Source organism: Dasypus novemcinctus, chromosome X (genome assembly GCF_030445035.2).
Source record: "Dasypus novemcinctus isolate mDasNov1 chromosome X, mDasNov1.1.hap2, whole genome shotgun sequence".
In the NCBI taxonomy this organism is placed as follows: Eukaryota; Metazoa; Chordata; class Mammalia; order Cingulata; family Dasypodidae; genus Dasypus; species Dasypus novemcinctus.
This window is the reverse complement of record NC_080704.1, coordinates 162,043,225-162,054,490: the sequence shown is the minus strand read 5'-3', so window position 1 is coordinate 162,054,490 and position 11,266 is coordinate 162,043,225.

Here is an 11,266-nt window from a genome sequence, read left to right as displayed (position 1 = left end):
GCATAGGGAGAAAAATGCTAGGTCAAGCCCCGGCTGTAGCGGTGGCAGCCAGCATCCCACAGATAGAGAGAACTCCTTTCTGCTCTGCTCTTGTAGCTCACTTCAAATACAAAGGGCACTGATCTACGTGGGCTGCAGAAAACACTTACACATGGGTACAGTATCAGCTGCTTGGTTCTTCAAGTGCTTAAAGAGAATGGAAAAATACAGGCCAGACCTCTCGAAATGGACCATTCCAATTATCTCACCAGCTTTTTTGTCTTTCAAAGATTCACTCTCCCTTTCACTCTCATGCATAAGGATCTCATGCAGAAGTTTCCTTTTAACTTGTGAGGGAAATGCTTGCCCACCTTTTCATTTCTCTTCTATTCACGCTGTATTCTTGCCTGTTTTTACACTGCTGTTCTCCTCCGGCATCTGCTTGTTAACAGAAGTTGCCATTGGGAGTTCTATTTCAATGAACGCTATGTCTCTTCAAACTTACACACCAGAAACTTAGAGATTGGCTTTTTCATTCCAGAAGGACAATTTAGTTTGGGGGAGGGGGTGGACGGGTAGGAGGAGAAGGAAGCTCATCAGCCTGACGGGCAAATGTGTATGTGCAAACACTGGGTTCACATCGAACAATATAGATTTGGGTGGAAAGAAATGCATTGTGCTTATGAAATTAGTTTTTTTAAAAAAAGAAATGCTACAGAAAACAAATGCATCCGTGTATGCTAAACTACTTTTAGGTTTATGATATGATTCATTCTCTTCTTTTTAAAAGAGCCCTTTCCTTCAAACTTCTAACAATAATAAATTATTTCTTTGCGTATCCAAGTTGATTCCCTAGTGTTTGATTACTGCTTCACCAAAAGGAAAATAAATACAATGTATGCCATTAAAGTAATTCAGGGCAAATTGGGCCTAACGCAAAATTACATTATTAACAGCTGTTAAATGACTATAAAATGCAATTAGACACACTCAATTCACTACTCATGAACTGGACCTGATTTCTAAAATAGCAATTTAGAACTTTAATTATTCGTGACAAAAGAGAACATACTTAGATTCGTGGTTTAAGTTCCTGGTGAGGGATGTAACTCCCTAAGACCTTTACTGGGATTCCAAACAGGAAGAGGAGGAAATGGTTGTTTAAGCGCAGGAGAGGGCTTTTGAGTTACAGTGTGAGTGCCCGCCGGGTTCCCACTGCATCCCTGCCAGCCACAGGGAGGCCTGAGTTCCTAGGTTAAATTTTAACTCTCTGCATAGAAAGAGGCAACAAAACCAATCGCACAAATTTCAACTGCAGATGTTTACGACGGCTGCTCTTCTAGACGACCTCTCACTTTCTTAGCTGCCTTTTCAATATATCCCTCCTTCAATCTGCTTAATGCAAATGAAATATAAAGCAAACGAAAAGCCAGCAAAAATATGGGGATGTCCATATCTGTTCTTCGCCCCTTTCAGCCAGGATGGAGGTAGGATGACAGAATGTCCAGGAAGTGCTTTGGGATTGGCACGGCGGAACGTATTTGATTCTCATTCAAACTCCGTCCTCTCATCAGACTCTCCTGGCCCCTGCCACTCAGGCCCGGACCAACCTTCCCAGTTCTTCCTTCTAGCTTCTCTCCTCCCCTGGCTGAGGCTACCTCCTATTTTCCCAAATGTGCCTTGGCTAGATAAACTTTCCTCTCTGCACACTCCACTCTTCCCTTTAAGGTACAACTCCACACACTGCCTCCCTTCCAGGAGCTTTTATGAGATCCCCAAAGGGAGGTCGCCATTCCCATCTTGGATCTCCTGTGGCCCTCAGGCTGAGCATGTTTTTTTTTTTTTTAATTTTTAAGAGGGTACCAGGGATGGAACCCAAGACCTTGTACGTGGGAAGCAGGTGCTCAGCCACCGAACTACACCTGCTCCCCAGAGCCTCTTAGATGATGGTTGCTCCACACTGTTCTCTGATAAGGGTTTGGTATGATGCAGAGGTCAAGAGCATGGGCTCTAAAGCCAGATAAAATTGGGTTTCAGTCCTGACATTTCCATTTCCAGGTGGTACAACTGGGTGGAAAGTTCTATCACATCTCTGAACCTCAATCTTATCATTTGTAAAATGGCCACAATAAAAGGACAGTTTCCTTATCCCCGAACCCTGAGGCCATCAAGGTTTGGGATTTCAGAATTTGGCGGATTTTAGAAAGGTAAGAGAGTGCATATTTTGTGTATTACAAAAAAACACCTACCACCACCACCAGCGCATCTGGGATAGTGCCTTGAAAGCGAACACCTTAGCATTTCCACTGTGAAAAAAAAGGAATAATTACACAAGCTGGGATAAAGACACAAATCACCTCATGTCCATTTTGGTCAACTTTTGCTGCCAAATAAGTTATGGAAAAATTCATATGAATCAATTTTGGGTTTTTAAAGCTTTGTAGTTAAGAACTGTAGATAAAGAATTGTGGACTTTTGAGGGTTAAATGAAATATGTATCACACTTAGCAAGGTGCCAGGACATAATAAATGCTTAATGAAAGAAAGCTATGATTAGCATGGTCATTTGTATAGTTGGCTTTAACCCCTTACTAGGCAGGGAGCTCTTGGAGGGGCAGCAATTGTGCTTTAAATGGCCAATCCGGCTTCAGAGGAGCTCAATAAGTGGCGTTCGACTGAAGGAAAGACCTCATCACACTGCTTAAATACATTCCAGTCACAGAAATACAAAACCTTACAAATGGCTGCATAATCCAAAGACTGGTCCTGAATCCCCTCAACCCCTCCAATGAAGCTAACAGTAAATCTGGGCCACCAAGAAGCAAAATCAATGGAAATGAAGGCGTGTCGATATTCAGCAGGGAAGTTTGGATTCCGTTTCGTTTCATCTGTCACGACAATCATGCAAACACGCTTGGCTGGCAGACAGAGCGGGAGAAGACAAGGCCCTCGGGATGAAGAGCACACGCCACAGCCACAACCTGGCAGGAGTGAAAGCGAGGGCAAGAGAGAGGTATTTGACCCAGAGGTCATACGAAGCCAGAGTGGGACCTGCAGGAGATTAGCTGGCTCCTGGGTGGGATGAGCACTTTGGTGACACAAGCTGGTGGTCTGAGGGCAGTCACTCTCCAGACGCAGCCACACAATCAAGGCTAATTGGTCTTTGTTGGCAGCCTCAATGCAGGCCCCCATCTGAATAGGTCTCCTTCTCTCAAGCTGACACCCCTCAGAGGAGACACCACTCACGAGTAATTCGGCCAAACCTAACTCGCCGCAATAAAACCTTCAGAGACATTTACCGTCTTCTTTCTGCAAGGAAGAAAGATCCTGCAGGCAGGTTAGAGGCGCTTTTCTTCCCTCCATGGGGTAAAAGCCTCAATGAAACCTCATTCGGGATATTCAGAAAGATGAAGGGAGAATAGATCCCTAAGGAGAAAAATGAGCTCCCTTCTAAAACTGGCTGAGATACAGTTTATTGAATGGAAGGTCACTTTGCTTGGATGATCAGCCTTTTGTCATATGTGACTGGAAGCCTCTGGGAATCAGAGACTGGGAATGTGAAAGGAATCAACAGGAGCTCTGGCCCAAGGGAAACATGTTCAGGATAAACTCATTCATCCACTTCCCCAGAGTCTGCTTCTGTCTTTGAACCTCAAACCATTCCTGAGTTCATGGTGGAATCGATGTGTGGCTTATTCCTAAAAACAGGTCATAGGGCCTGCCAAAGAGCTAGCCAGTGTAGGGTCTTTGCCCCTGTGATACTCCCCACAGGTGTAGGTGTGTTCACAGAGGTTATGTGAAAGCGGAGGTGGCTTGGATTAATTTGTATCGAAAGATATGCCTGGAAAGTAATGAGCCTGGAGGCAGCTATTGTGGTTTCCATAAATGTGTACCCAAACACCAACATCCTGTGTTATCTCAGCGATGACCTCACTGTCCAAAACCTTTTTGAAACCCCTTTTGAGTTTGCACCATATATTCTTAAGAATCTCTGCAGTGGGGGCAAGCCTACACACTTGGAGGATAAATTTGAGTTTTGGAAAAAAAGCCAGTTACCTGAAGACAAAAATCAAGGTAGGGGGAGCAGATGTAGCTCAATGGTTGAGCACCTGCCTCCCATGTACCAGGTCCTGGGTTCAATCCCTGGTACCTCCTAAAAAAAATCACGGTAGTAGGCCAAGAAATACCATTTAAAAATAGATTAACTATAACATAATGCTTTTCATTAGTGATTAACTCTGAAGGGAAAAGAATGTACGTTTATTGGGATCCTATGTTGTGCCAGGTCCTTTTCCAAAAATTTTTTGTTTTGAAATACTTTTAAACTTACAGGAGAGTTACAAAACTAATACAAACCTCCAAAATGGAACCCCAACATACCCCACTCCTACCATGCAAGATGCCCAGATCCACCAACTTTAACATTTTGCCATACAGGCATACCTAGGAGATACTGCTGCTTTGGCTGCAGACTACTGCAAAAAAGTGGGTCACAAATTTTTTGGTTTCCCATTGCATATACAAGTTATGTATAAAGTATACTGTAGTTTATTAAATGTGCATTATGTCTTAAAAACCATTGTACATACCTCAAATAAAATGGGACAAAGAGACACAACATGAGCACATGCTGTTGGAAAAATGGCGCTGATAGACTTGCTCAACGGAGGGTTGCCACAAACCTTTAATTTAAAAAAAGTGCAACATCTGCAAAGCACAATAAAGCAAAGTACGATAAAGTGAGGTATGTCCATATTTGTCATATTATTCTTTCTATCCTATTTATCAATCTATTTTCTGAACATCTGAGTGTAGGTTGTATACACTATGCCACCATGCTCTCTGAACACTTAAGACCTGCTGTGTACATTTTTCTAAGAACAAGGATATTCACTTATGTAACCACCTTAAGTGCAGTTATCAAGTTCAAGAAATTTAATACTGGTATGAACCTTATAGTCAATATTTCAAGTTTTTCATATGTTTCAATAATGCCCCATTGAGCCTCCTCTCCTCCCTCTATAGATCCCATCCAGGACCATGTATTTCATTTAATTGTCATTGTCTCTTTAGTTGTTTTTTTTTTAATTGTAGGAACATATATGATAGAAACTTTCCTATCTCAACTCTTGCCAACCATACCGTTCAATGGAATTAATGACATTCACAATATTGCGTACCTTCACCACCTTCCATTACCAAAAATTTCCCCTCTCTCCAAACAGACACCCCACTTCCATTATGAATTAAATCCCCATTCCCCCTGCCGCCAGCCCCAGGCAACCTGTACTTTCATTTCTGCTTCTATGAGCTTGCATATTCTCCAATATTTTCTTTGTGGTTAAATTTAACATCCTAAATCTGTAACAATTTCATTCACGTTGGTACCAATGTAACTTCAACAATGTACACAAACTATGCTCCTATACCCTCCATCACACCACCTTTATGTAGTTCCTAGCATAAATTACATGTTTATACATCACAAGTCTAACCACTGATTTCTTATTACATTGTATGTATTTTCCTTTTAAAACTTGTAGGAAATAAAAAGTAGCGCTACAAACGAAAAATACAATAGTATTGGTATTTATATTTAAACCATGTCATTATCTTTACTAGAGAGCTATATTTCTTTATGTGGCCTCACTCAATGGTCTAGCATCCTTTCCTTTCAACCTGCAGAGCTCCCTTTAACATTTCATGTACTGCCTGTCAAGTGGTGACAAACTCTGTCAAGCTTTTGTTTATCTGGGAACATGTTAATATCTCCCTCATTTTGCAAAGGCTCTTTTGCCTCATTTTCCATATCCAACCAGATACGGAATTATTGGTTGACAATATTTTGCTTTCATCACTTTAAATATGTCATCCCACTGGTTTCTTGCCTCCATGGTTTCTGATGAAAAATCGGCAATTAATCTTATTGAGGCTCCCTTGTACATGACATGTTGCTTCTCTCTCACGGTTTTCGGAATTCTTTTTATCTTTGATATTTTACAGTTTGGTTATAACATGGCACGGTGTGGGTCTACTTGGGTTTATACATTTGGAGTTCACTGAGTGTCTTGGGTGTGTATATTTTTGGCTTTCATTAAATTTGATTTTTTTCAGCTCTTATTTCTTTGAATATTATCTCTGACCTTTTCTCTCTTTCTTCTCACTCTGGGACTCCCACAATGTGTATATTGGTATATGCTTCTTGGTGCCCTCACAATTTCCTCAAGCTCTGTTCACATTTCTTCATTCTTTCTTCCTTCCGTACCTCAGATGGGATAATTTCAATCGTATTATTTTCAAGTTCTCTGATTCTTTCTTCTGCCAGCTCCAATCTATTGTTGAACCCCTCTAGGGAATTTTAAATTTCTGCTACTGTGGTCTTCAGCTCTGTTTGGTTCCTCTTCATAATTGCCATTGTGCTATTGATATTCTTTTTGTGTTCATCTTTCATTTCCATGATTTCCTTTAGTACTTTGTCCATGTTTTCCCTTAGCTCTTTGAGCCTATTTAGAAGCTTTTTTTTCTAATTTTAAAGGCTTGTGTGGAATGTCCTAGGTCTGGTCCTCTTAATTGATGGTTTCTAATGCTTTAATATTCTCCTTTGCCTGGGCCATCAATTCCTGTTTCCTTGTACATTTTGTAACCTGCTGTTGAAACCTAGACATTTTGATATCTTAACATGTTATCACTGGGATTTAGATTCTGAACTGTTTGTTTTTTAAGATTGTATCCAGTTGGTGTTATGACAGAGCTTTTCTCGAATGCTAGGAGAGTACATACACAAAAAGGAAGGAAAATAAGAAAATACCTTTCCCAGTCTTTGCAGAATGACCTGTGCCAGAACTCTCCTTCAGGGCTTAGTCATATAAAGAGTTTAGAGCAGGGGTTCTTAACTAGGGGTCCATGGACCAAATATGTCAGGGGGTCCATGAGCTTGAATTGAAAATTTAAAAAAAACCCATTATCCTTGTGGGGATGTGTGATATATTTATTAAATAATACACAGTATAGTGGGGACTTAGTAAGAGGTCTGTGGTTTTTACCTGACTGGCAAAGGGGTCCATGAAACAAAAAAGTTTAAGAACCCCTGGTTCAGAGCATAGCCCCAGGCCAAAGCTTAGGGGCCTCCCTGATCCCTTCTGCTCATGCACATGTGGCCCTAGGAATTCCCCCATTTGCAGAGTTCTGAATGTCCCTTCTTCCCTAGGAAGAAGTTTCCTCATGGTCCCAGGCACTACACTGCATGTCGTATAGCCAGCACACCTTGACTGCTCACCCACCGCATTCTGTAGGAGCTCTGTGAACTGCCTTCTAAATGCAGGGTAAGTTCTGGGGCAGCAAATCCCTCAAGCCAACACCAGATAGATTAGGCCAGACATATCTGATCCCAGTGCATGAGGATTACTCTGCTCCTTCTAGAACTGAGACCAAGGATATGTACTGGGATCATGGCCCAGCTCCATGCTGAGCCAGTAAAGGGTGGGGAGAGGGTCCAGCCAGGGTGCCATGAGATCCTACTGCTTTTAAGTATCCTTTTTCTAGATTTTGCTCTTGCCCTGTTATTGCAGTCCTTTAACTGTTTTCTGGAGCTTTGAGAAAGATGTTTCTGCCTGTTCTTGCTGGTTCCTCAAATCTTCTGTGGGGGTTGGAGCCCTGAAGCATCTCACTCTGACATCTTGTTCCTGCGCCAGGTACTTTTATATGATCCGAATCTCATTTCATCTTTAAAATAAGTCCCCTGAGGTAGGTATTATTGCCCTCCTGTAGAAAATAGGGCTCAGAGAGATAAAGTCACTTCCCCAAGGCCATACAGTTCATCAGCAGGAGAGCTGAGATGATAGGCATTTCTATTTGCCTGCAAAGTCAGTGAGCACTGCCTTTTTTGAAAGTCCTTAAAATGGGGGAAAGGGTGAGGAGGCCCTTCCAACTTTGATATAATCCCCAAATTTCTTTCTAATTTTCACAGAAAAAAATTGAGGTAAAATTATGCACAAACTCTTATCTTTGAGATAGAAAAGTTCCAGGAAAGTTGGGAATGAATCAGATACTTGTAAATAAAATAATTTTTAGATGCTAAAGAGAAGCTTGTTATTTAAAGGAACCCTTGGAATTATTTGATAAATGTGGTAATTCTGATGGAAATGGCTTATCTGTACTAATCAATTTATATTTTAACTTCCAATTATAACTTACAGTGGCAGGAACCCCTGGGGAATTTGCATTCTAGTTGGGAAGATAGATCAAAAAACATCGAGTAAACATATATAAAATAATTCAAAGTTGTGATGAGGGGTATGAAGAAAACAGGGAAGAGGTTGAGATAGTGCATAATTGTGGCACTCAGTTTAGGCCTCTCAAAGGCAGTGGTAGGATGACAGGCCATTCAAATAAAGTGTGGGGCAAAGAACATTCCAGGAGTGGAAACAGTATGTGTAAAATGTCCTGAGCCTGGAATGAGCTTCATATATTCAAGAAACAGTTAAAAGGCCAATGCAGCAGGAATATGGTAAATGAAAGTAAAGAGAGGATGAAAATGAGGTGAATTAATGAATAACACTGAGGATTGACTGCTAATATTTATTGAGTAATTCCTTGTGTCAGGCATTGTTCTGAGTATCTTCTGGGCACTGGTCTATCAGGTTTTAATAGACATGGCATGAAAAAGAGTCATATGGTCATATGCTTTGGAGAAACATGGGGGAAAGCAACATTGTGGTAGTTTGATATTATTTATGAATTCTAATCCATGGTAAAAAAAAAACTTTGCATTTTATTTGAGGTGTAGGAGTTATTGGCAGGTTTGGTTTTGTTCTTAGAAGGTGTGGGGATTGAACCCAGGACCTTGTACATGGGAAGCAAGCCCTCAACCACTGAGCTACACCTGTTTCCTTATTGGCAGGTTTTAAGCAAGGGGATGACATGATCTGATATTTACTGAAGTAAGATCACTGGCTGCATTCGCAATTGTAGGTGTTAAAGGAAGTGATGATGGTGACTTGGACTGGTGGTGACCTTGAAGATGGAGGAAGGGGAAAGGTTTTCATGTATATTTAAAGACCAGTTCAAGAAACTTCGTAAGGAAATGGATGTGGGGACTGAGGGAAAGGGAGAGGCCCTGGATGAATCATACATTTCAGGCTTGAACAATTTGGTGAATGGTGGTACCGTTTTACCAAGCCAAGAAAGAGTGCAAGAGGAACACTGTTTGGGGGGAAAAAAATCAACAGTTTAGTCTTGAACATGCTAGGTTTGAAAAGCCTTTTAGAGCAGGTGAAGATGTGAACTTGAGCCAAAAGTATAAATTTGGGAGTCATCAGCATATGTTGCTATCTACAGTCGTGGGACTTGATGAAATCACTTGGGAGGATGTTTAGATATTAAAAAGAAGACAGAACCAGACTGAGCCCCTAACCTTTCAAATATTAAATGGCTGAGCAGAGGAGGATTCGGCAAGGGAGAACAAGGAGGAGTAGTCAATGATATAAAAGGAAAAGAAGGAAATGGCACTGATTTTTGACCTTCTAAATTTCTTGAATCCCAGGGCTCTAATATAAGAGGGAGTTGGTAGCTATTGCCCACCATTACAGCACTTGGACTTTGATGGTTCTTTAGAGTCACAGTGCCTAATTTTTATGCTTGATAATCAGTACTAGGCCCTGGCCTCACGTTACTGGTCCTTAGGGTCAGCTCCTCTGCCAAATCCCCTGAGAAGCTCTCTAGACTTCTGTGGACTCCTCTGATACCCTGGGCATTGGTGAGCCAGGCCAGTCAGCAGATTTGGCGGGCCACTAGCAATACTGATGACTGTAGCCCAAGTCACAGCCTTGGAACTTATAGTTAAGCAAGACTGAGCAACCACAGGTAGCACAGGAAGTGGATGACTGATAGGGCCACAAGGTCTTACCCTCTAACCTCCACGAGGAATTCCTCATTAATCAGACGAGTCTTTGTGCATCATAGTGTCTCTCTTAAGCGCTAGACTTTTCCCTTCTAAGCAAAGCGGGAACCATAACCTGACTGGTCTTGCCCTGTATCCCCAGCACTTATCACAGTGCCTGCTCATGCTAATTAACTCATTTACGAACAATCACAGCAATGGGAGCTTGGGGTAGGTTGATAGCTGGGCTTATTGGAGCAAAGGCTGTACCTCTCAAGTCCCTGGCTTTCCAAAGGCCACCATTATTGGGGTTCCTAGGTGGGCACAAGCTCCAGCAGCAATACAGGCAGCCAGAACATCCTTGGTCACAAAGTTTAGTAAAAGGGAGGTGATGCTATAGAGCTGAAACCAGGGGTTGTCCTGTTACCATCAGGCCTTTGTGTTTTCCAATAGGTCTCAGCCTATATACCCACATGGCATGAGGTCAAGTTTGCCAATGTTAGAGCAGGGCCCAACATTTGTATTCACATTTAGCTGTGGACTTCAGTGCGGGCTTCTCTTACTTGCTTATGCTCTTTTTGTTCTTCAAAATCAGCCCAGCATGGGACAAGAGCTGGTAGGCACCAGCTGGGGCAACTGATCAGCCAGTTTTGGAGGTATACACAGCAGATCATAGATTGGGTTTGGTTGGCTTTCTTCTAATGGGAACAGCTCCTTACAGAGTCAGAACTAAGTGAGGGCCCTTCTCAAAGCTGGGTGCACCAGCAAAGAGGGCCCACAAGATGTCCTCCTTCCAAAGCAAGGTGTCTGCTTAACATCCAGGACTCCGGGTCACGGCAGCCAACCAAACCCTCCCCACTAGAGGTAGTAAGTAGCTACCTTGACCCTCTCCTTTGTGGCACACGTACATATGCGCGTGCGCGCACACACACACACACACACACACACACACACACACGGGAAGGTATTGGGAATGCTGTCTGGCCTTCCAGACAAGCTGCCGAAGTGGAATCACCTGTCTCCACTGCCCAAGTCACTCAGTAAACCTAAAGTACCATTCAATCCACCTAATGCAGGAAATATGGGCCCCTAGGGTCATGAAAGTGTCTACATATATATGAAGAAATCAGGCATCATATAGCCATTAAGAACATGGGGTAGGCTCTCAGGAGGTAACTCTTAGGCACCCTGCAGCTCTAGGCCTTGTTCTTATTTCAGGTGCACAGGCTCACAGGTATAGTCATTAGTATCAAGGGCTCATTGTTGACCTTCCTTCTTTTTTGGTCCTTGCTGTTGCACTTGGGGGATTGTTGATGTTCCATGGATGTGGAGTGGACACAACCATTCCAAGGTCCACAGGATGGAGGAATAAAGTATGAATTAGAGTGGTGATATTCTATTCATGAACTA